This window comes from Sus scrofa, chromosome 9 (genome assembly GCF_054392235.1).
Source record: "Sus scrofa isolate SSC_HxYL_T2T_F1_AM1 chromosome 9, Sscrofa_HxYL_maternal_Yorkshire_Landrace_v2.0, whole genome shotgun sequence".
NCBI lineage: Eukaryota > Metazoa > Chordata > Mammalia > Artiodactyla > Suidae > Sus > Sus scrofa.
The window spans coordinates 61,814,399-61,840,485 of NC_139391.1; the positions used below are offsets into that span (position 1 = coordinate 61,814,399).

At 43.0% G+C, this 26,087-nt stretch overlaps 4 pseudogenes; 1 reads left to right on the plus strand and 3 right to left on the minus strand.

Annotated features, from left to right (window-relative positions):
* The first annotated feature begins 2,295 nt into the window (after positions 1 to 2,295).
* On the plus strand, positions 2,296 to 5,507 carry LOC146399953 (large ribosomal subunit protein mL53 pseudogene; annotated as a pseudogene).
* A 5,535-nt stretch (positions 5,508 to 11,042) lies between these two features.
* Positions 11,043 to 11,437, minus strand: LOC146399954 (mitochondrial intermembrane space import and assembly protein 40 pseudogene; annotated as a pseudogene).
* Positions 11,438 to 13,519: 2,082 nt separating this feature from the next.
* Positions 13,520 to 13,945, minus strand: LOC100620318 (RING finger protein 11 pseudogene; annotated as a pseudogene).
* A 4,655-nt stretch (positions 13,946 to 18,600) lies between these two features.
* On the minus strand, positions 18,601 to 19,026 carry LOC100620409 (RING finger protein 11 pseudogene; annotated as a pseudogene).
* Positions 19,027 to 26,087: the final 7,061 nt, after the last annotated feature.

The window sequence follows — 26,087 nt, forward strand, 5'->3', positions numbered from 1 at the left end:
TAACCTTTCTTATTTCATCCATTAACTCCAATGGTGGCTGAGGAAGACATGGGATGGTCAGAATCAGAGGAAGAAGACATGAGTGTGGGGACAGAGTCCAGAGAAAAAGCTGCTCTGAGGCCTTGAAACCTGAGGAGGGGGGCGTAGGTGTCTTGAGGTGGGGGGAAGGCAGGAAAGTGCACCCCCACACCCCACTGGCCTCCAGAAGGAACTGGCCCTTTGCATTCACTTTAGGCTTCTGACCTCCAGTACTTTAAGATCATAAATATGTATTTTTTTAAGCCAGTGTTTTAAGCCATTTTTGGAAGTGTTTGAGTCTAATTCATCACCAGCTTTCTTGTGAATCACTCTCCAGATTTCTTGTAGACTCTCTGGTGTGTGATGATCAGAACTGCATACACTACTCTGTGAGAGGGAGGAAGGATATTGGCCATGTTTGCTTGGTGGCCAGGAAAATTATTTCATAATCTCAAAAGAATAGTAAAGCCTTTGGAGATAGGCTTCTAGAGAATTCTGGGTACTAGAAAGCACATGAAATCTGAATTTTGGTGAATGACTATATTGTACAAATAGCAGAGATATATTCTTTTCCATTAGATCCATGGGAATAGAGTCTATGTAGATTTTGTGTAGCGAGTCAAACGTAGGTATTTGATCCTTTCTACAATCAACCCTCTTCTAAGTTTCAGTAGAGAGTTGAAAGCAATTTAAAAAGGATTCTGGGAAGATGGTGATAATTTAGTGTTTTTGTATTTTCCCAAATTCTCCCAGAAACAGACACACACTAGATTTTTTTCTTTCTTTCTTTCTTTTTTTTTTTTTTTTGCTATTTCTTGGGCCGCTCCCACGGCATATGGAGATTCCCGGGCTAGGGGTCCAGTCGGAGCCGCAGCCACCGGCCTACACCAGAGCCACAGCAACGCGGGATCCGAGCGGCGTCTGCAACCTACACCACAGCTCATGGCAACGCCGGATCGTTAACCCACCGAGCAAGGGCAGGGACCGAACCTGCAACCTCATGGTTCCTAGTTGGATTCGTTAACCACTGCACCACGATGGGAACTCCATAGATTTTTTTCTTATTCATTCTTTTATTTTTTTATTAAAGTGTAATTGATTTTCAATGTTGTGTCAATTTCTGCTGTACAGTAAAGTGACCCAGTCATACAATACATATATTCCCTTTCTTATATTATCTTCCATCATGGTCTATCCCAAGAGACTGGATATAGTTCCTTGTGCTATACAGAAGCACCTCATTGCTCATCAGATACACACTAGATTTTATAGCAAAACTAACAACCCAATACTTACCCAATACTCAAGGATCCACAGTTCTAGAATCATCTGAAGCCTAAAAGCTCAAAACTAACAGAGCTCCTACAGCACCTAGATTCCTGCACTCAGGGGAAACTCCTGAGAACTGAATCTGACCCAAATCAAGCAGGATGGCATAGGGACAGGGTGAAGGAAACCTCATATGTCTCTGGGGAGAGGAGCAGAGTGTGCTGATTTCTGAATGTACCACGAGCTAGATTGTTCATTGCTTCGTGAAAACAGCAAAAGATACACCAGGGCTGTGAAGTTAAAAAGCTATTCCAGCCCATTGCTTTATCCTAGAGATTCAGGAAAAGCCTTCATTTTATTTTACATTTTCAAAATAAGCAACAGTTGAACAATCACAGAAAATCTACACAAGCATTGTCAAATCCCTGCCAATAGTAAAGGCATGTTGAGAAAATATAGGCTTTCCTGTATAATGAAGCATATCCCATACTGGCAATAACTATAACAACAGTAGAGGAATATCTCTGCATTTATAGGGCCGACACCATATATGCAGAGATTTTAACTGGAGTCTATCAATAAATGATCGGCCCAGAGTCTGTCTATGAGAACTGAATGGACTAATGTGTGAAGACAGTCCTTTAAGAGACTTTCGTCTTCTTCCCAATGGCAGAAATTTCATACTTGAGAGGAACCCTTAGAATACAAGGAGCATAGAGAAATTTTCACTTACTGATCCACCTTGAATCAACATGCATTAACTCACACTGAAGAGAAACCCATAAATGGGGTTAATGTGGGAAATACTTTGGTTACAGATTGTGCCTTTACAGACACTGAAGAATTCACATGCTAGAGAAATGATACGGAGGAAATGTGTCACCCTTCAGTCCCCACAAGTGAAAGCACACTGGAGAGAAACCATTTCTGTATCATCTATGTGGGAAAGCCTTTAATTATTGGTCTTTAGAATAATAGGAACACTGACACTGTAGAGGAACCATAGGCATGTCATCTATGTTGGAAACTCTCCCCTTGTTACTCTGTGCTTCAGTGATAGGTGAGAACTCACATGAGAGAGAAACATCATGAATGTGGTGTATGTGAGAAAGTCTTCCACTCTCCTTAGATGACACGAGAGAACCCACCCTGGAGGGTGAGCACATGCATGCCATCTCTGCGGGGTAGCCTCTGTCACAGCTGTCACTCTGGATGACATGAGATCCCACATTATATAAGTAATGAGTGTGGAAGAGTCTCACCACAGCTGTAACCTAATAGACCAGAGAGTGCACATGGGGGTGAAAAATCTATGCTAATGTAACCCATGCAGAAAGTCTTTACTTGTAACTCAGCCATAAATAATACAAGTTAACTCTTTTTGGGAGTGACCTCCACCTGTTCCCACAGCAGAAGAGATTTCATCTAAGCTTCAGCCTTGGTGTACACAAGAAAATTCAAGATAGGAATAACTATAAAAACAGGAAAATCTTTAGAAGAATGAAAGAAATGTGAAAAGCCCTTTATTTATAGAATATTTAAGACTGCACACTGTATAAAACACTCTCAGTGTAATGAGTTAAGAAAAGCCTTCGGTGATATCCAACCCCTTAGGTAATACTAAAGTTCCAATTCTGAGCAGATACCAATCCTAAAACCAAAGTGAAAAAGCTTTCAGCAGAAATTCACATTAGAAGTCTCAACATTGGAAAAACCTCTGTCATAAGTGTTTTACCACACAGTTCATCCATGAATTCAACCTTCTGCCTAATGACTTATTATTGAAAAAAAATGTAGGAACATGAAACAGTTCAGGAATGCTGAGTGTAGAAATTTGCTGCTGAAAATTGTGTTGGTCACTTTCCAGCTTTTTTTTTTCTTTTTTCTTTTTTAGGTAGCTCTAAATACAGTTATGATCACTAGGGTCAATTACAAAATAAATTTCAAAGTTAACTCAAATACGTAGAGCATGAGATCATGAGTGTTAACTACTCTATTATGTAGCTACAGTCCAGCTTTCTTTCTTTTTTTTTATATTCTTTCCATTATGGTTTATTCTAGGAGATTGGATATAGTTCCCTGTGCTCATGGAGGACCTCATTGCTCATCCATTCTAAACGTAATAGTTTGCATCTACCAATGCCAAATTCCCAGGCCAGCCGTTTCCCTCCTCACTCCCCCTTGGCAACCACAAGTCTGTTTTCTATGTCTGCGAGTCTGTTTCTGTTTTGTCCATAGGATAATTTGTGCCATATTTTAGATTACATATATCAATGATATCACCTGGTATTTGTCTCTTCCTGACTTACTTCACTTAGTATGATAATTTCTAGGTGCATTCGTGTTACCGCTAATAGCATTATTTTGTTCTTTTTTATGGCTGAATAGTATTCCATTGTATATATGTACCTCATCTTCTTAATCCATTCATCTGTTGATGGACATTTAGATTGTTCCCATGTATTGGCTATTGTGAATAGTTAGTCCAGCTTTCTTTTGAGTATTGTTAACAAACATATCTTTCTCCATCCCTTTACTTCTAATATACCTGTATCTTTATGTTTAATGTGAGTTTCTTTTAAACAACATATAGTGGGATCTTTTATTCTTTCTCTTTTTAAAAAATCACCTATGACAGTCTTTCTTTTAATTAACATATTTAAACATCTTATGTTTAAAGTGGTCACTGTTGGAGTTCCCATCGTGGTGCAGTGGTTAACGAATCCGACTAGGAACCATGAGGTTGCGGGTTTGATCCCTGCCCTTGCTCAGTGGGTTAACGATCCGGTGTTGCCGTGAGCTGTGGTGTAGGTTGCAGACGCGGCTTGGATCCTGCGTTGCTGTGGCTCTGGCGTAGGCTGACAGCTACAGTTCCAATTAGACCCCTAGCCTGGGAACCTCCATATGCCATGGAGCAGCCCAAGAAATGGCAAAAATAAAAAAAATAAAAAAAAAATAAAGTGGTCACTGTTACTACTGAACTGGTAGCTATCATTTTCATTAGTTTTCTATTCATTGTTGTTGTCCTTCATTATTTTTTCGTCTTCCAATTTTCTCTCCCTTATCTGCTTTTTTTTTTCTTTCTGTCTTTATAGGCCACACCCGTGGCATATGGAGGTTCCCAGGCTAGTGGTTGAATCAGAGCTGTGACCATCGGCCTATGCCACAGCAACTTGGGATCTGAGCCATGTCTGTGACCTATACCACAGCTCATGGCAACTCTGGATCCTTAACCCACTGAGCAAGGTCAGGGATCAAACTGCATCCTCATGGATGCTAGTCGGGTTTGTTAACCATTGAGCCATTATGGAAAGCCTCTCCCTTTTTTGGTTTTAATTGAGCATTTTATATAATTTATATAATGTCATTCTTTGTTCTTACTGCATCAGTTAATCAATCATACTTAAAAAAAAACATTTTATTCACTGTCCTTGAGTTTGCCATAACATTTATAACTAATCTTAGTCTACTTTTAGGTGACACTACACCACTTGTTTTTTTTTTTTTTTTCTGTTGAGTAGTTTTTATATTTTGGAGATTAGGCCCTTGTCAGTTGCATCATTTGCATATGTTATCACTTATATGTGGAATCTAAACTATGGCACAAAGAAACCTATCCACAAAACATAAACAGACTCACAGACATAGAGAATGGTTTTCAATGGGGAGTTTGAGGTTGGTAGATGAAAATTATTACATTTAGAATGGATAAGCAATGAGGTCCTACTATACAGCACAGGGAACTATACCCAATCTCCTGGGATAGAATGTGATGGAAGGTAGTATGAGAAAAAGAATGTGTATATATATGTATGACTGGGTCACTATGCTGTACAGCAGAAATTGGCACAACATTGTAACTCAATTATAATTTTTTTAAAAAGTGGAGGCAGATGTCACTACGGTGGTGGCCTTGGCTCAGCTGGGACTCTAATCTGACAAGCAAGTTGAGGTTCAATTCTGCCTTTCCAGAAGAATGTAGAGTCTACAAGGACCTTCCTACAGGTAATGAGCAGTGAGAAGTTCTGCTGAACCAGTCTCAACAGCTTGGTGATTGAGGCACCATGGCTCTGAATGTGTTGTTCAGAGAGGGGCATTGCCTAATCATGTGTGACACTCACCTCACCGCCTGGAAGATGCTCACTGCCTTTGCCTCCCACATCCAGGCCAGGGGCACGGCAGGGAGTGGGGACAAGCCCAGCACCAGTACCAAGCCCTGACAGCATGGAAGAGATCAACAAGTAGATTTTTGCCTGATACTGTTAAGGACATTATCTAAGAATTTGACTTAATTACTCAAATCACTATCTGGAGGGCCACAGAGCAATGAAAAAATTCAGAGGCCTGTGAGTGCAAATCTAACCAGTGTTTCTGGGTCAAGAGAAGATAGGGAGGGGTCTGGGCAAACATGAATTTATTTCACTTTCTTACCTTTACTCACAGCTTAACCCTTTTGAATTTGTCTTTTCCCACTACTACTCAAGGTACCTCTTATTCTTACTAGAAGTGCTGTTTTCTCAGTCCTCATCTTTTCATCTTAGTAACTTCTGCCATGCTTAGTTTATCCCCTTGTGGAACTTCTCTCCTCTCGGGTCCTTTTTTCCTTTCTTAACCATAAAGGTGCACTACTCTTCCTTCTTTCTATTCTCTATTTTTAGAGAAACTCGTCTTCTGTCATAACTTGAACTGCCCTCTTGGATTAAACCCTACATTTCTATTTGGCGTTAATTTCAAATTCTGTGCAATAGTTAGAGTACCTACTACCAATTTTCTCCTAATTCCACCAACACTCTTTGTCCAAAATAGAACTGATACTCTTATATATTCTATACAGTTGACCCTTGAACAACACCAGATTGAACTGCATCAGTCTTCTTATGTACCTATTTTTATGATAAACATATACTACAGTACTACATGATCTGTAGTTGTTTGAATCTGTGGTTGTGGAACCATGGATGCTAACTATAAAGTTATCCCCCTCATTCTCAACTCTGTGGAGCATCTGAACCCCTAATCCCTACCTAATGCCCATTGTTTAAGTGTCAACTATAGTAGCCTCCTCCCTTAACTTCCTCATTGCTTCATTAAATTTTTTTTTTATTTTTTGTCTTTTTTTTTTTCCCTTTTCTAGGGCCGCTTCCTGTGGCATATGGAGGTTCCCAGGCTAGGGGTCTAATCAGAGCTGTAGCCACTGGCCTATGCCAGAGCCACAGCAATGTGGGATCTGAGCCGAATCTGCAAACTACACCACAGCTCATGGCAACTCCGGATCCTTAACCCCCTGAGCAAGACCAGGGATTGAACCTACAACCTCATGGTTCCTAATTGGGATTCATTAACCACTGTGCCATGATGGGAGCTCCAACTTCCTCATTACTTTAAAAGGCACTTCATCTGTTCAGCTACTTGAGCTGGAAACCACAGTATTATTGCTGGTTCTGCCCTCTTCCTTCCCCTGCATATTCAGTAAGTTCAGAATATTCTGTCTTAAACAAATGCTCCAGAAATGTTCTCTCCATTCTCATTCATTTTCCTATATTACTATTGTGTTCTCCCATCTGGTCTCCTTTTTTTCTAATCAATTTTATCTTTCCAATTACTGGTATTATGTCTTACTACCACTTGTTTCAGAGAATAGTGCTCAAAGTGTTTTTTACACTGGGTAACCACCTGTTAGTGTGAACCATGAAATCAATTTAGGGGATTAAATCAGCCTTTAATTATTATTATTATTATTATTTTATTTTTATTTTTTTGGTCTTTGTGTCTTTTCTAGGGCCATGCCTGTGGCATAGGGAGATTCCCAGGCTAGGAGTCCAATTGGAGCTGTAGCCACCGGCCTGCGCCATAGCCACAGCAGCACAGGATCTGAGCCATGTCTTCAACCTACACCACAGCTCACGGCAATGCCGGATCCTTAACCCACTGAGCAAGGCCAGGGATTGAACCTACAATCTCATGGTTCCTAGTCAGATTCATTAACCACAGAGCCACGACAGGAACTCCTAAATCAACCTTTAGAAACAAAGTAAAATAGAATAAAAAGTATCAGATTGCATGGCACATGGAAAAATCAACAAAAATTAAAAAAAATATTTAAAGTAAAGCTAGTCCATGTACATGGGTAGGAAGACAAACTGTCATGATGTCAGATCTTCCTGAGTTTGATCTATAGATTTAATACAATGCCAATCAAAAATCCCAGTAAATTATTTTGGAGGTATCAACAAATTGATTTTTTTTCCTTTGGCCGCACGCACAGCATGTGGAAGTTCTTAGGCCAGAGAATGGATACCTTAACCTACTGCCCCTGGCAAGGGATAGAATGTGCACCTCCTCAAGGAAAGGACCTGAGCCACTGCAGTCCAGGGCTTAACCTCTGTGCTACGGTGAGAACTCCTGCTAAGAGTAAATCTTATAAGTTCTCATCACAAGAAAATAATTTGTATGGTGATCAGTTCACAATATATACAAATATTGAATCATTATGTTGTACACCTGAAACTAAAAAGAAAAAGTAAAGTTCTGGTAGTATCCCCTGAAATCTGCTTCTTAGTTTAGAGAGAATGAGGCCTGCATATGCTAAGGGCCCCCCAGGGGACCTTTAACTCCAGGTCAGACTACATTAAAACAAAATAAATAAAATGCCACTATTGCTCTCAAAACTTAAAATCAAATGAAAAATTAATTGAATATTATTATTAAAATTATATGGTCAGTACTGAAGGGCTTTGGCTACCCAGACGATAAATATCCCCAGAATCCTGGGTCAAGCAAAAGGTCATATTAAAAATCTTTCTCAAAGGGAACCCTCCTGCACTGTTGGTGGGAATGTAAACTGGTACAGCCACTATGGAGAACAGTTTGGAGATACCTTAGAAATCTATACATAGAACTTCCATATGACCCCACAATCCCACTCTTGGGCATCTATCCGGACAAAACTCTACTTAAAAGAGACACATGCACCCGCATGTTCATTGCAGCACTCTTCACAATAGCCAGGACATGGAAACAACCCAAATGTCCATCAACAGAGGATTGGATTCAGAAGAAGTGGTATATACACACAATGGAATACTACTCAGCCATAAAAAAGAATGACATAATGCCATTTGCAGCAACATGGATGGAACTAGAGACTCTCATCCTGAGTGAAATGAGCCAGAAAGACAAAGACAAACACCATGTGATATCACTTATAACTGGAATCTAATATGCAGCACAAATGAACATCTCCTCAGAAAAGAAAATCATGGACTTGGAGAAGAGACTTGTGGCTGCCTGATGGGAGGGGGAGGGAGTGGGAGGGATCGGGAGCTTGGGCTTATCAGACACAACTTAGAATAGATTTCCAAGGAGATCCTGCTGAATAGCATTGAGAACTTTGTCTAGATACTCATGTTGCAACAGAACAAAGGGTGGGGGAAAATATGTAATTGTAATGTTTACATGTGAGGATAACTTGATCCCCCTGCTATACAGTGGGAAAATTAAAAAAATAAAAAAAGAAAAAAAAGAAAAAAGAAAAAAAAATCTTTCTCAGAGTTCTGGTTGTGGCTCAGCTATAATGAACTCAACTAGTATCCATGAGGATGTGGGTTTGACCCCTGGCTCTGCTCCGCAGGTTAAGAATCTGGCATTGCTGTGAGCTGTGGTGTAGGTCCCAGATGTGGCTTGGATCCCATGTTACTGTGGCTGTGGTGTAGGCCAGCAGCTGCAGCCCTAATTTGGCCCCTAGCTTGGGAACTTCCATATGCCCAAGGTGCGGCCCTAAAAAAAAAAATTCTCTTGAGATTTCCACTTTTTGCAACAAATTAAACCATCTGATAAAAACCTGGGAGCAAGACAGAAGGCAGACAGTAGTCTCATTTTAAAGTGAGATGGGTTAAGGTTTTGGTATAAATAATATGTTGGAACTTAAACTAATGTGAGTGTGAGAGGACATATACTCTGCAACCGTGTGGTATTTTTCAAGCACTTTACAGTTGTGGGGAATTAGCCATTAAAAATGGATGGGGGCCTGTGGGTGGCAGCCCCACCCTCCCACTCGGGAGGGCCCCTTGCTCCCTGTTCCTAACATGAGGTCTGCAGGTTTCCCTCTCTCCGTGTCTAAGCAGGGATAAACAAGCCTGCATCCTCAGCAGACACACAGTTTTCCACAATTATCCACCCAAACTCTCAATGATGGTTTTTGGCTTTGTTTTTAAAAATAAGTCCTGCTAAAACATTACTGGGAAAGTAGAGAATAAACCATGGAATAGTCCAGAAAATCAGCATATTGTGCTGCTGTTCAAGGAGATCCTCACGAAGGCCTGAGCCACACGTCTCTCAGCATCTACCGCCTAAGGGCTGCGTTTACCTCAGAGCCAAGCAGCACATTTTGGTAGGGGTTGAACAGGGAGCTCCCTCCTGGCTGAGGATCCCATGATGTCATTTCGAAGAAGGTGCATGTGTGCCAGGAGGGTGCTTGCCTGTGTGTTCGCGCAGCCTGCAGCGTGGGAGGGGGTGGAAGGCGGGCTGGGGGGTCTTGCAGCAGGAAAGGCGCAGAGCTCACTGTTTAGTGCTCTCTGGGGTCCCCTATTGGTCCCTGTCTGAATACCTGAAAATCAGTGTAGAATCATTCAATGTCAGGTTTTTTTTTTTTTCCAGGTAAAAATCACATTTTCCTTTTAATTGACACCATTTTTCAAGAGGAAGCTCTCTTGGCTGCTACTTTGGTAATAATTAGGTCTCCACCTCTCAAGAACATTGCATCTGAACAGGCTGAGGCACAGCCAGTGTGAGTGCAGGCCCCAAACCAGGGCTTTTGGAATAACAAGAAGAGCAAAATCCAGCCTTCCTCTTCACTCACAAAGGGATTCGCTCAGAGGGTCCAAAGCTCTGCTTTCCAAAAATAGAAAACCTAGAGCTCAATGTAAAACTAGAAACCAAATGTATTAGGAATGAAGCATTGCTTCCTCAAACACTCAAGGTCTGCCATTCCCCTTCCTCAAACACTCAAGGTCGGCCACCCCACCTCTTCTGCTTTCTGTGAGGGATGACCCCACTCCAGCATTGTTTTTTTTTGTATCTTTTCCAGGGCCGCTTCCCACTGCATATGGAGGTTCCCAGGCAAGGGGTCTAATCAGAGCTGTAGCCGCCGACCTACACCACAGCCACAGCAGTGCAGGATCTGAGCCACGTCTGCAACCTACACCACAGCTCACAGCCATGCCAGATCCTTAACCCACTGAGCAAGGCCAGGAATTGAACCCGCAACCTCATGGTTCCTAATCGGATTTGTTAACCACTGCACCATGAGGGTAACTCCCACTCCAGCATTCTTAAAGAAAGATATTTTATTTCTATTTCATTTCCCAACAGGGTATAACCTCTACTAAAAGGAATACAATGAATCAGAATAAATCAGCTCACTCACAGGAGACCCTCTCAGAAGATTTCTGGTTGTTGAGATTATTATTATTTTTCAGCACACTGTTTCAAAGTGGCAAAGTCCAGGACAGTGTGAGAAGAGAATTCAAGAGTGAGACTACACTGGCTGACAGGTTCACAGGTTCACATGAGACCTGCATGTATACAACCCCATTTCTTCAGTTTACAGGTAAGGGGCCAAGTCCCCCATCAGCCCAATAAGTTACTTTGTACATTACAGTGCACAGAACAACAGAGGGAAAGACACTTTCCTCAGAGCTATAGAAAGCCGTTTCCAAGAGGTTCAGGTCACTCTGAAGAAGGCTGGGGCCACTTCATTAGCTCGACCCCTCCTCTTCTTTGGTTGTGGAGGCCTCTGAACAACTGTTTTCTCAGGCCTCTCCTCCTCCTTCTGGGAGTAGAGGTTTGGGCACTTCTGCATGCACTTCTGTAAGACTGGGAACTGGTCTACATAGTCCGATCCCTTGACATCCTCTCTGCTGTAATGGAAGCACTAGAAGGCAGACTTGAAGTGTTCCCTACATGGGCCACTAGCCTTTCCCCCAAGGCACAGGCAATTCCAGTTGATGTCTCCACTGGGCAGGATTAGCCCATGCTCCTCGTATGGATTGTTGGGGTCATCAGCCACCGGCTCCTTGTTGCTTGGAGTTTCATGGTCTTCTTTGGTCACAAATATTATTTGATCCTTCCCTTCCTGCTGGCAGTAGGACATTGTGCAGCCCCATGCTCAGACCTTGTAGTGATGTCTCGGTGTCGGCCTCAGGCTGTGATCTCTCCCTGCTGGGGTGGAAAGTTTCTTTGTGAGGATTTTGAAAGTTGATGCCAGGAGTTCCTGCTGCAGCACAATGGAATCGACAGCTTCTTGGGAGCGCTGGGACACATGTTTGATACCCCACCTGCACAGTGGGTTTAAGTATCTGGCCTTGTGGCTTTGATCTGATCCCTGCTCCCTGAAGCCCCTCCGAAAAAAAAAAAAAAGTTAGCACCAGATGGAGCCTACCACCCCTTGCTTTGTTTGGAATTGATGGGGATAAGTCAACTACATTCCTATATACCAATACTTAATGATTGGAATTGGAAAGAAAAACAAGACAATTAATTTAAAAAAAGGAAATATAAATCAAGGGAGAAGTATCTCTTGATCATGGTTGGAAGATACAATACTATTGTGGGGTCAATTCTTTTCAACTTAATCTATAAATTCTGCACAATCACAATAAAAACAAGCTATTTTGAAGTAAACTAACTCTATTAAAATTTGGAATAGACTAGATACTACTGAAGAACAGAGTTGATGAACCACACTTCCTAAACCAAATCTCATTATAAATTTCCAGTAATCAAGAGTGCCTGACAGGGGAAAAATAGTAGAAAGACAGATAAAAGGAATAGAACAGAGAGTCTACACGTGCTCTCCAAGGCTAGAAGCATATTGCAACAGCTCATCCTGAGGCCAGATTGCTCAGGCGTTGAGGGCCAAGGCTCTGGACTCAGCCTGCCTGGACTGACTCCAGAAAGGGGCCCCACATGCTGCTGATGCACAGATGGGGGATGCCCTCCCTCCTCTTGAGTCATAAGCAGAAGGACTGTGAAGATTGTTGCTCATGAATTATGTATGAATGCCTTCATTGGAGAGACAAGAAAGTGGAAAACAGTATATGCTCATAAGTGATTCAATGTTTCCATTCCCACCAGAATTCCAAATCATAGATTCCACATCATGATTCCAAATCTAAACCAAACCTCTGCATATTCTCATCTTGAATTATTTGACTCCCTCCTCCAAGGGATCTCCAACAAAATCACTCACTCAACTGTGAATTTTAGATTGTTTTTTTATCCTAGGCATGGTTATCAACCAAATGACACCAGAATCTATGGTGTTTGGTTAGTTCAATGACTCTTTCAAGGTGGTGGGCTTAACAGCAACCATTACACAAATTTACCTCTTAAAATCCCCTGCATCAAAAGGCAGCATGGGTATGAGTCATGATGCTAAAACTCTGAGAGAAGAAGCCAATGGGCAAATAGAAAGTAGACATTATTAAAAGTTCAATATTTGAAGTATTTGCCTTGGTAGGAAAATGCTTGTGAATTGATAAAACTGGTAAAGTGGAGATATAGTGAAGCTGAGTGACCTCTAGTTTAATAGAAAAAAATTTTTTTTAAGCCTTTTGTATGGGGAAAGCTGAACACAGCTAAATTAACATACACACACACCCTGGTAACACAGATAATGAATTATTCAGGACTGTTCTCTGGGACACATCTTGTGTTCATCTTAACTGGACTTATAAGACAAAAAATTAGATGTCTCTTATTTGGAGGGTCATTGTTCCTTTATTCATTCATACGTGCAAAAATTTGGCTACAGTGGTATGAACTGTGGCCTTTCAAAAAACCTTGATCCAAATTCCAGCAACTTCAGATTTTGAATGGGGGAGAAGAAAGGTAATTCACTTAGGAAAAAAGAACCATTACTTTATCCCCAATCTTCCAGAGGAAAAATATAAGATGTGTAGCTGCTGCAACACTGTATACAAATTCCTATGTACTGGAATATCAGAAGATATCGTTACACATTTGAAAACTTGGTCAAGAATTTATATGCTATTTACACCCTAAGATTCTAGAGTATCACAAATGGTTCCATAAAATCTGCAAGCATTCAGGAATTTTATAGAAATCCTTCCGCATGATTTTAATTCCTAATGCCTGGCTCTTTGGGCACGGTGACAAAACAGCAAAATCACGCAAAACGATGGGTCTCCGAAGTCAAACAAGGGGTGCTGGCTCAAGGAGTGTCCCGGGATGAAGGTTGTGGGCCATCTGCCGGCCCTCGGCAGTAGGGACACGTGAAGGACCTGGTCAGCCACTCATCGATGCAGCCCAGGTGATAGAAGTGCTTGCAGGGCAGGGATCGGATGGGGTCCCCACACACAAAGTCCAGCGTACAGATGGCACACTCCTCCTGCTCCATCTTTTCCTGGGAGCCATCTCTTTTGTACACTCCTTTGGGCAGGCACTGTATTTGGCTGATCCTTTGGGGCACCCTCACTTGTTCCTCTTGGACCAGTGGTGCTGCTGGTGCCCAGCCGGGCACTTGATCGCGAGGTCTCCTCTCCCGTGAGCGAGCCCGGCGTCTCCTCCCACCCAAGTGCGTGGCAGACGCAGGAACCAAGAGGTCTTCGGAGGTGTGAGGGGTGAGGCAGTTGCCCATCTTTCAGGCCTAGGGTGGGAGATCCGTGGACTGTTCCCGACGGTCTTCTCCAGGGGCGTTCTAACACACCTCCTTGTTTCTCAGGTCTGCAGAAAAGTTCAGATAACCATTTTGTTAAATCTGATTCCCTGCTGGGAGCTCTACATAGACAGGCTTCAGTGAGCCTCAGCATGCACCCCCCCCCCCCGCCCCCGATTCTGGGTCGTTTACCTAGCTAACGTGCTGGGGGCAGGGCTTTAGCGAGCTTGAGGCACATGACAAAATTGCATGGCTTGGGCGTGGGTCGTCTGGTGCTTCAATTTGGGCCCGTTCCCCAAACTCCCTTTTCCCCCTTCAGTGCCCACAGCATGCGGGTGTTCAGTAGTTCCAGGGCCAGGGATGGGAGCAGTGTACAGCAGTGCCCCGAACCGTAGCAGGGACAACACTGGATCCTTAATGGCCAGACCACCAGGGAGCTCCCCAAACTACTGCAGCAGTTGCTTCAAGACTCCATTCCAGCCAGTCTTTCCTCCCTGGAAACACTGTCCTGCCTCTCACACACTTATTTCGTTATTTCAGTTTCTTCCACCAGCCTCTCTAAACTCAGCAGTGACAGAATCCTTGTCTGGATTCCAGCTGCATTCATGAGCGTTCATCTCTACTTTGTAGTTAAACGGGCACTTAAAGTCAAATGTCCGCTGCCAAAAAAAGAAAATAAATAAATGTCTGCTCTGTCTCGAGGGTGGCTTTAGGTCTCCCCAAGGCATCGAGGCTTGGACATTTCCCGTGGCCTCGTCCATCCACACAACCCCAATTCCCTTTGGCGCTTGTCTCTGCTCAGAACTCTATGATCTCTCCTACACCTTTGCACACCCCTACCCCAGGCTCACTTTAGCTTTTTGAATTTTGAATTCTGAAATCTTTTTTTTTTTTTTTTTTTGTCTTTTGTCTTTTTAGGGCCCCAGTCGCGGCACATGGAGGTTCCCAGGCTAGGGGTCTAATCGGAGCTACAGCTGCCGGCCTACACCACAGCCACAGCAACACCAGATCCGAGCTGCATCTGCGACCTACACCACAGCTCACGGCAACGCCAGCTCCTTAACCCACTCAGCGAGGCCAGGAATGGGACCTGCAACCTGCAACTCACGGTTCCTAGTTGGATTCATTTCCTCTGCGGCATGATGGGAACTCCTCGGTCTCTCTCTAAACGGAAACGTCTCAAGGACGTCTTCACTGAATCCCAGCCCAGCTTAGTCTCCCTCTTCTTCTCCCCATTGCCTTAATTGCAAGGCCATTATTCCTTGGGCCCTGGGACATACTTTGTCATTTGTACGTCTACCGTGCCCTGTACCAGGCTAATTGCAGAAAATCATACCTTGACTTGTAAGGGTTAGCACGTAGCTCTCTGACATGTTGCCTTACAATTCAAGAGAAATTCCATGCCCACGACAACTTAACCTGCCCTCAAACAGCCTGCTATGAGATGACTGAAGTCAGACGAAAACAATCGTCTTCCACCCAAAATTCCTTTACAAAAATACGGAGGTCTGTCCCTGCAGGGGAGAACTCTTGCATGCTTACCGGAATCCAACTCTCTCCTGGGTTCACTGTCACCACACCGGGGAGCTCAGTGCTTCTTCTCTCTGGAAACTAAGCCTCATTTGAATGATGAGCTCTCTTTATATACAGTTGATAACCCAATCATCAATTTAACTCCATCCGGTCATGGGTCCTCTTTGATCACATCATCTCGTCAATCATCTTGATCCCATCTTGATCAATCATCTTGATCAAGATGGGATCAAATTGGGTACCAGTCAAAAGAAATGTGATCAACCCCGACTCGTTAACAGAATATTTTCCCGCTAAGGAGGCAAAGAGTATTGACACAATTAAGGAAAACTGGTAATTCCTCGAATCTTCCACTTCTTCCATAAGCCCCCCAAGCAGAGTGGTGGTCTCTTGCCAGCAGCCTTGCTGGTTTGCTTTGTGGTTTCGGTGGTTCTGGACAGTGCCGTGGAGCCTCTGTGGCCGAGGGGCCTTCCTGTTCTTCTTTCCCGTGAGGACACTCGCTGCCAACATGCTCTCAGCCCGGGATGTGTAAGGAGGAATATTGATGTGAAAAAAAATGTATGTATTCGTTCACGTATTCATCCGTTCATTCCTTGGCTGGGCGCATGACTTTCAGAAGGTCCCGGGCCAGGGACCCAACCCGAGCTACAGCAGTGACCCCAGCCACAGCAATGACATTGCCAGATGCTTAACCGGCTGAGCCACCAGGGAACTCAAAAAATATTTTTCAGGACAATATGTTTCGGGCCTCTGGTATACCTGTATCTTACTTTCAAGTTGGAGAAAACAATCCAGCACAGGTCTCCTCAGATCACATTTGGATGCCCTCTGAAAGACTCTACCACCCTCCAAGCTTCAGAATATCACAGAAGCCTAGAACAAAGGATCTCACTGTACAATTAAGGTTCCTGTAATATCATTTCCCACCTACCTTATTTTCAAATAAACTCTAAAAGGTTTGAAAGTCTGATTCCTACCTGTAATCTCCCCAGGGTGTGATGGGGATGGAGACTGCTTCTAGGTCAAGCAAGCCCAGTCCTCCCTGCTGGCTCTCTCGGTGCTCTCCGCAGTGAAACACACCTCTCCTCAGGTAACTGGCCAAAGAGCATTCTACTGATTGCCAAATGGCCAGACTGGAGGGAGGCTTAGAAAGGGCTTCATTGCCTGCTGTCGCCTCCAACTTCTCAGTAAACACGTAGTGTAATAAGGGCAGTGTGCCTGCTCTGGAAACTTAGTGTCAGGACCACCCCCTTCCCCCGGCCGACCACGGTGGCACGAGCAGCCCCTTCTCCACTGCATCTCGATTCAGGCATCGAGATGGAGGCTTCACTGGGCTATGAGGCCCCCGAGGGTCAGGGGAAACACACCGTCCCTTGGCAGGAGTCGACGGCCAAGGCCCTTTCTCTCCTACACACCACCTCAGACTGGGTAGGGCTGGGACACCTCAGGAGCTCATTTCTGCCCCAGATGACATGAAGGACAGAACTGTCACTTCAGGAGCACAAAGGGGTCACCAGGCACCGCTCACAGATGTGGTCCCCCAGCCTGGGGCCTGGGGCAGACCTCTGTACTTGATAGCCCCGTGTTCCCCTCACACCTTCTCAGCTTCAAGGGCTGCCTGGGGAGCAGCAGGCCCCTCAGCTCTGTTTCCATTTCCCTCCTCTCCTTTTTCCTCCTCTCCTTTTCCTCCTCTCCTCTCCTCTCCTGCTAGGCCACTGGAGAGAGGTGAGGGGAAGCCCCAGGGTCTCTGGGCTGAGGGTGGGGTAGACAGGCAGCCTGGTTCCACGGCGAAGGGCTGCAGGTGCTTGGGGAGCCTGTAAAATGGAGGAATCTAAGGGGATTCTGGTAACGTGGGAGGCTGCTGACCGGCCATGACCAAGACAGTCCATGCCCTTGTTTAGCGCTTTAATTCTGAGGAAATTGTCGACCTGCTGGTATGTTTTGTTCTTCTCTGCCCCGGACAATGACTTGGAGATGTGGAGGGGTCTCAAGCATACAGGAGAGAGTCCTTGTGTGGTATGGGGCTCCTAAGTCAGGAATTTTGAGGAGGGAGGTTAAACAGAGGGAGGGAGGGGGGTAGAGGAAATCAGGAGTTTAGTGATATGGCCACAGTGGGAGCCTGAGAACGTCAGGAAGAGGGAGACAGTTAACAGGGAGTGAGTGCCAGAGACCAACAGAGAGCCATGCCAGCAAGAGAGGGCAGGGAACCGCCACGAAAAACAAAGCACACATTAGCAGGAGGGCCTGGATAACAGAGCCATGGCAGATGACAATTCAGAGGCACGACTTATCCAGAGTTGAGGGACTGTTTTCCTTTATTTAATGGACAATCAGCAGGTGCTGTATGAGCCATACGATTCCCCATCACAACCTCTCCGATTCCCCATCACAACCTGTCCGTGATGTACCAGGGGTTGTCTGTGCTGGGAATCAGCCTCAAAGGCAGAGGGTTGAGTTTCACTGTGCCAACTCTCACCCCGAGTGGGAGACACCCCAGGACGTGGAGCCAGGGTCTGGGTTCCCGATCGTCCTGCACCTCCTGGTGGATGTTCTCCCTTATGTTACAGCTGAAAAGGGAGGTGCTATTTTGTCATTAAAGGATGCTGTCTGCAGATGGGTTGATTTGGCCTAGAATGTGCCCCAGCTTATGTGTTTCAGGGCAAGGGCTCAGCATGGGTAGCTTCACTTTTATCATTCTCGTCAACTCATCTTTCTTGTTGGTCACCATTGCCAGTCATCCTGAAAGGCACGTGCCCCCAAGTCAAGAAGCACATTGCAGTAGATCCTCCTGAGGCAGGATGGCTCAGGGGTCGAGGCCCAAGCGCTGGCCTCAGCCTGCCTGGACTGGCTGCAGAAAGGGGCCCCACATGCTGCTGACACCCACATGGAGATGCCCTCCGTCCTCTCCAGTCATAAGCAAAGAAGCTTGTGATGTTTGTTGCTCGTGAACGATACATGAATACCTTCATTGGAGAAACAAGGAGGTGGAAAGGAAACCTTTGTGCATGATTTTAATTCCTAATCCCTGGCTCTTTGGGCACGGTGACAAAACAGCAAAATCACGCAAAACGATGGGTCTCCGAAGTCAAACAAGGGGTGCTGGCTCAAGGAGTGTCCCGGGATGAAGGTTGTGGGCCATCTGCCGGCCCTCGGCAGTAGGGACACGTGAAGGACCTGGTCAGCCACTCATCGATGCAGCCCAGGTGATAGAAGTGCTTGCAGGGCAGGGATCGGATGGGGTCCCCACACACAAAGTCCAGCGTACAGATGGCACACTCCTCCTGCTCCATCTTTTCCTGGGAGCCATCTCTTTTGTACACTCCTTTGGGCAGGCACTGTATTTGGCTGATCCTTTGGGGCACCCTCACTTGTTCCTCTTGGACCAGTGGTGCTGCTGGTGCCCAGCCGGGCACTTGATCGCGAGGTCTCCTCTCCCGTGAGCGAGCCCGGCGTCTCCTCCCACCCAAGTGCGTGGCAGACGCAGGAACCAAGAGGTCTTCGGAGGTGTGAGGGGTGAGGCAGTTGCCCATCTTTCAGGCCTAGGGTGGGAGATCCGTGGACTGTTCCCGACGGTCTTCTCCAGGGGCGTTCTAACACACCTCCTTGTTTCTCAGGTCTGCAGAAAAGTTCAGATAACCATTTTGTTAAATCTGATTCCCTGCTGGGAGCTCTACATAGACAGGCTTCAGTGAGCCTCAGCATGCACCCCCCCCCCCCGCCCCCGATTCTGGGTCGTTTACCTAGCTAACGTGCTGGGGGCAGGGCTTTAGTGAGCTTGAGGCACATGACAAAATTGCATGGCTTGGGCGTGGGTCGTCTGGTGGTTTAATTTGGTCTCTTTACCAAATTTGAGTTTCTCAAGAGGATTCTTTTGATTGGTAAATTCCACATCTACTTTTCATGAAGAATCATTACTTTTCAGGGTATCATTCTTTGGCCGCACTCTGTAATCCCAGGCCCTCCCATTTCAGCTTCTTCACAAAATCATTTTCACCCTGTGTTCTCCTTCTACCTATGATTTTTTAGGCTTGTGATCCAGTTTACATTCATCTCTCCCTTCCTTTTTTTTTTTTTAAGTACTTCACCTTTAGCATAAGGACATTCCCAGGCTAGTGGTTGAGTCAGGGTTGCAGCTTCCAGCCTATGCCACAGCCATAGCAACACCAGATCTGAGCCACCTCTGCAGATCTTTACCCCAATGTGTGCTGCAGCTTTAGGCAATACTGGATTCTTAGTGCACTGAGCATAACCAGGAATGAAACCCACATCCTGATGGACACTACTTGGGTTCTTAATCTTAATCTGTTAAACCATAATGGGATTTCCCCCCCATTCCTCTTTTTAGCTGCCTGTGTATTAACTTTTCTCACTTCAAGAGATATTAACCAGGATCAATAATTCTCATATCTGTTGCTTTGTAGTATAGTGTGAAGTCAGTATGGAGATTCCTCAAAAAACTAAAAATAGAACTACCATTTAATCCAGCAATCCCACTCCAGAGAAATCTATGAAAAGACGCATGTACTCCAATGTTCTTTGCAGTACTATTTGCAATAGCCAAAACATGGAAACAACCTAAATGTCCATTGACAGAGTAGTGAATAAAGAATATGTGGTACATATATACAATGGAACATTCCTCAGCCATTAAAAGGAAAGAAATAATGGCATTTGTAACAACATGGATGGACCTAGAAATTATCATGCTAAGTGAAGTCAGTGAGACAACGAGACACCAACATCAAATGCTATCACTGACATGTGCAATCTAAAAAAAGGACACAATGAGGAGTTCCCTTCATGGCACAGTGTTTAATGAATCTGAGTAGGAACCATGAGGTTGTGGGTTCGATCCCTGGTCTTGCTCAGTGGGTTAAGGATCTGGTGTTGCCGTGAGCTCTGGTGTAGGTTGCAGACACAGCTTGGATCTGCGTTGCTGTGGCTCTGGCCTAGGCCAGCGTCTATAGCTCTGATTTGACCCCTAGCCTGGGAACCTCCATATATGCCTCAGGAGCAGCCCTAGAAAAGGAAAAAAAAAAAAAAAGAGAACACAATGACTTTTTTGCAGAACGATACTGCCGCACAGACTTTGTAAAACTTATGGTCTGCAAAGGAGACAGTTTGGGGGATGGGGGGATGCACTGAGGGTTTGGAATGGACATGCTATAAAATTTGATTGTGATGATTATTGTATACCTATAAATGTAATAAAATTCATGAAGTTAAAAAAAAAAGAATTCTCATATCCATCTGACTTTTAACCATCACTGCTGATCAAGACACTAATTCCAGGGACTCCAAATTCTCAACTTGGATGCTGCTTCTGACAGTACAGTTGATTAGGCTAATGAGCCTGGTCTAAATACCTAGCTCACCACTTCAGCTAATTTCAGATCTATCTGGCAATTTTTTCATGTCTTAATTATTCTTGATCCATGATAACTCAGACCTTCTCCAGGCCTTTGTACTGCACACATACTCACCCTTACTATTTCCACAGATGGGAAGGTCTCCCTCTACAACGCTGAGTCAGATTGATTCACAAATAACCTCGATTTGCTGCCTGGAAGTGTACAATTATCTCTGAATTTTTATCCATTCATTACTCTTTGTTCCCTGTTAAACAGATAGGCTTCTCTGTCCCTGATCTTGTCCCACTTCTACAGTTAAGTTCTTCCCTTTCCTACTTTTGAGAACTTTGTATTATCAGTGGTCTCATTAAATCTCATTCACCAGCCAACTGCCTTACTCTTTCAAATCTTCTTCCTCATTAATAAACTGTTTCATCTCTTCCATTTTGAAACAAAAACCTCATATAAACTTATTTTTCTCTGAAGTTCTTTTGTGATCACAATGGAAGTTGAAAAGGCATTTACTATTTCCTCATATTCCCTCACCCTTTGACTTATTAAGACCATCTGTTATCTCCCCATAAATACATATATCTTCTTCTGACCATAAAATATCTTAAGGAGTGTGTCTCAGTTTTTTACTTGGAATGTAAGAAGTATGGGACTGCGAGTTACTTTGGGGGCCACCTCTTTCTGTCATATCTCAGGGTCTGGATTGTTTTCTATCTACCCTGTGATCACTCCTGCCCACTGTCCTTTGCAAAGATCAAGTCAAAGCAAAGAATGTCTTAAGGCTCCATCCTAGCCCTTCTCTCTTCTTTTTTGCACTATTTTGCTGCTCTTACTCATTTATTCAATTACTTCAACTTCCATTATTCTCTCTAATTGATAATGAGAAATCTCTTGTCTGGATTATGGAATCCTGAGCTATCAACTCTGCACAGTGTTGTGCTGCTAAAATTAAATATGTCTTTGCATATGACCTTCAGTATGAAAATTCAAGTATAAATCAGATGCCTCCATCAGACATTTAGGGGTTGATCTTTTTATGCCTCCTGGGAACCACACACAATCAGCCATTGCTCTTATCCTACACTGGGACCTATTAGCATCCTTCAGTCCCACTTTCATTCTCACTTCATAAAACTTTCAGTCTCAGTTTAAATGTTAATTCCTCAAAGACCCCTTCATCAAATCTCAACTTCAGTTAGCCTTCCTCTTCCCCTCCCCTTTGTGTTAAATTCCATTCTACTATTCATCTAGGCAACTTATTTATTTGCTGTGCTCTCTACTGTTATAACTGCAAAAATGTTATTTGAATTCTAAACTTAGATAAAATTCCCTCTGACCAATATGCATAAATTTTAAATCCAGAAAACTCCCATGTCCATAACAACCTAACCTACCCTCAAAAGGCTAGGAATTCTTGTAATCAGATTAAGCAATCATCTTTCAGTTAAAATTCATTTTAAAAATAAATGACATATGTCCCTTCTTATGAAAAATCTCTCCATTACTTACCAGAAATCAAATGGATGGAAAATTCAGTGAAGCCAGGTCTTTCCTGAGGTTGCTGTCACCATACCCCAGAGCTCAGAACTTCTTTCTCTCAGACAAAGCACTGCTCTGATATGAGTTCTCTTTTTTATGCAGTTGATAACCTCATCACTGATACAATCCTATAAAACTGTAATTCCATTAACCATCTAACCTCTCCAACCATGTAATCCAAAGGACACACCTTAAATAACCTGAATGTCTGTCAAGATAAATCCAGTCAAGTTTTCCAGTTTAACAAAACATATCCCCTGCTTAGGTACATCATGTAGGTACAACATTTAAATACTAAGTGTGTTACCTCTGCACTTCTGAAGGTCTCAAAAGCAAACTTCCTGTTCTTTCCCAGAGGTTCCACTGCTTTTGTAGTTTTTCACTGTTATCATTACTACAGCATAGAATCTGCAGCAAGAGGGTACATACTGTTCTTTATTTCCTTTTTCTAACTATTTGTTGCAGCTTTATTGATGTGTGATTGACACTGTATATATGTAAAGTGCACAGTGTTGTGTTCTGATACACATGTACCCACTGTGAAATGATCCCCTCAATCAAGCTAGTTAACCTACCCATCACCTCACATATTTACTTTTTTGTGTGTTGAGATCTACTTATTTAGCAAATTTCAAGTATACAATATTGTAAACTATAGTCACTATGCTCTACATTAGATTTCCAAAACTTATTCATCTTATAACTGAAAAATCCCCTACATTTCCTCTACCTTAAGCCCCCGAAAGCCACCATTTTATTCTGTTTCTGTAAGTTCCACATTTTAGATTCCACGTATAAGTGATATTATGTAGTATTTGCCTTTCTGTGTCTGGCTTATTTCACTCAACATCAGAACTATGCTCATCCATGTTGTTGAAATGGCAACATTTCCTTCTTTTGAATGACTGGATAATATCGTGTATGTAGGCATACATACATACATCAGGAGTATAATCTCTCAATGGATGTTAATTCTGTTAATTCATTAGAATACTAAACCACCCTGAAAGTCAACAAATTCATTTTAATGGATCTATTAAACCCAGTGGTAACTGATGAACTAACTAGCTAAACTTAAATTGTATTAAAAAAAATCATTCCTTCCAAGGAAAAATCACCTTAAAATGTATTTATGTTCAACACAAATTAAGTTTTGGTAAATTAGTGATGTTGGTGAGTGAGAAATTTGCTGTATTTTGTAAACTGAGTTTTGAAAATTCATTTTCTGTGAACTTATTGTAGACAATATACCATACAGTAGTTCTGATGGAAGTGGCTATCTAGAGCAGACGTCTGCACCAATACACCTTTTAAAAATAGAACCAAGTTAGGGAGTTCCCTTCATGGTGCAGCGGTTAACGAATCTGACTGGGAACCATGAAGTTGCGGGTTCGGTCCCTGCCCTTGCTCAGTGGGTTAAGGACCTGGCATTGCCGTGAGCTGTGGTGTGGGTTGCAGATGCTTCTTGGATCCTGCATTGCTGTGGCCCTGGTGCAGGCCAGCAGCTACAACTCTGATTAGACCCCTAGCCTGGGAATCTCCATATGCCATAGGAGCGGCCCTAGAAACAGCAAAAAAGACAAAAAAAAATAGAATCAAGTTATTAAAGGGCTATTTTATTTATTATTATCAAATCATAATCTTTAACAATCAGAAACAAATCAACATAAAGATAGTAATGTATGTGATCTGATTTATTTTTTTGTATCACTCTCAAGTCTGCTTATAGCTCCCTAACTCCTTTGGAAGTAAGGCACCTTGCTCATGGTCGTATTGTATTCCATCTAAATGTTGATTATATTGATATTCTTCCATGTATAATGTCCTATTGTCACTCTAACAAATTACCACAGACTTAGTGACTTCAAGTTACATAAAATTAATCTCATAATTCTGGACCCAGAAGTCCCATCACTTTTGCCACACTAAAAGCAAGGTTTGTAGGGTCATGATACATCTAGAGGTTCTATGACAGGGACAGCAGAACTCACTTTCACTGAGCACATGGTTTCTCTCAAACAGAATAAGAAATGTAAAGGAACTATCAAATTTAACATAGAAAACTTACTGCCTGGATATTCTTTAATTGAGGTTTAAAGTAAATTAATTAGGAGTTCCCTTTGTGGCTTAGCTGTTAATGAACCCAACTAGGAACATGAGGTTGCAGGTTTGATCCATGGCCTAGCTCAGTGGGTTAAGGATCTGGTGTTGCCATGAGCTATAGTGTAGTTTGCAGATGTGGCTTGGATGCTGCATTGCTGTGGCTGTGGCCTAGGCCAGCAGCTGTAGCTCCAATTCGACCTCTAGCCTGGTAACCTCCATATGCCTCAAATGCGGCCAACCTCCACCCAAAAAATTAATTAAATTGATTAATGGTTTGCCGATGGAGTATTTTTTTTGTTTATTGCAAATTTTGCTTATTTCAGGAATGATGTTCTAGATTAGTTGGTCATGTTGATTTCTTGTGTGATCCAACTAACGTCATACTCACAATACTATTTTTTTCTTATTTAAAAAATGAAATAGTAATTCCTGCTGTGGCACAGTGTGTTAAGAATCCAAATGCATTGACTTGTATCATTGAGGAGACATGAGTTTGATCACTGGCCCTGTGCAATGAGTTGAAGGATCCAGCATTATTACAGCTGCAGCTATGATTCAATCCATGGCCCAGGAAATTCCAAATGCTGCAAATGCAACCGAAGGAAACAAACAAACAAAAAAAAACAAATAAAAAATGAAATGGATTATGATTTGTATGTAGTCATTATTCCGAAATGCTGATGTTGAAATAAGTAAAAACAAGATATGGCATAAAAATTCATTGAAAAACAATCTGTCTTTTGAAATAACTCTTATTTTCATTCATTTAAATGTGTGTAAGATATATCCTTATACTTGGTTTTCCTTTTTTGAAATGCAAGTGCCTGAATTAATCTTTGATTGTTGAGGCAACCACTTCAAAGCTGACTATTTCAACTAAACACATTGCCAGACTAGAAAGAGCCAGGCCACCCTCATTCTGAGCCTCTGTTTTTTTTTTTTTTAGTAAAATTTTATATATTTTTTATTTTTTAATTGCTCAAATGGGAATTTATCACATCTGTAGTTGTATAATGATCATAACAATCCAATTTCACAGGATTTCCATTCCGCAACCCAAGCGCATCCCCCTACTCCCCAAACTGTCTCCTCCAGAGACCATAAGTTTTTCAATGTCTCTGAGTCAGCATCTGTTCTGCAAAGAAGTTCAATCTGTCCTTTTTCAGATTCCACATGTCAGTGAAAGCTTTTGATATTTGTGTCTCATCGTGTGGCTGACTTCACTTAGCATGATAATTTCTAGGTCCATCCATGTTACTAAAAATGACATTATTTCGTTCATTTTAATGGCTGAGTAATACTCCATTGTGTATATGTACCACATCTTCTTCATCCACTCCTCTGTCGATGGACATCTAGGTTGTTTCCATCTTGGCTATTGAAAAGAGTGCTGCAATGAACATTGCAGTACATGTGTCTTTGCAAGTCATGGTTTTCTCTGGATGGGTGCCCAGGAGTGGGATTGCTAGATCAAATAGTAGTTCTATGTTTAGTTTTCTGAGGAATCTCCATACTGCTTTCCACAGAGGTTGCACCAATTTACAATCCCACCAGCAGTGTACTAGGGTTCCTTTTTCTCCACACCC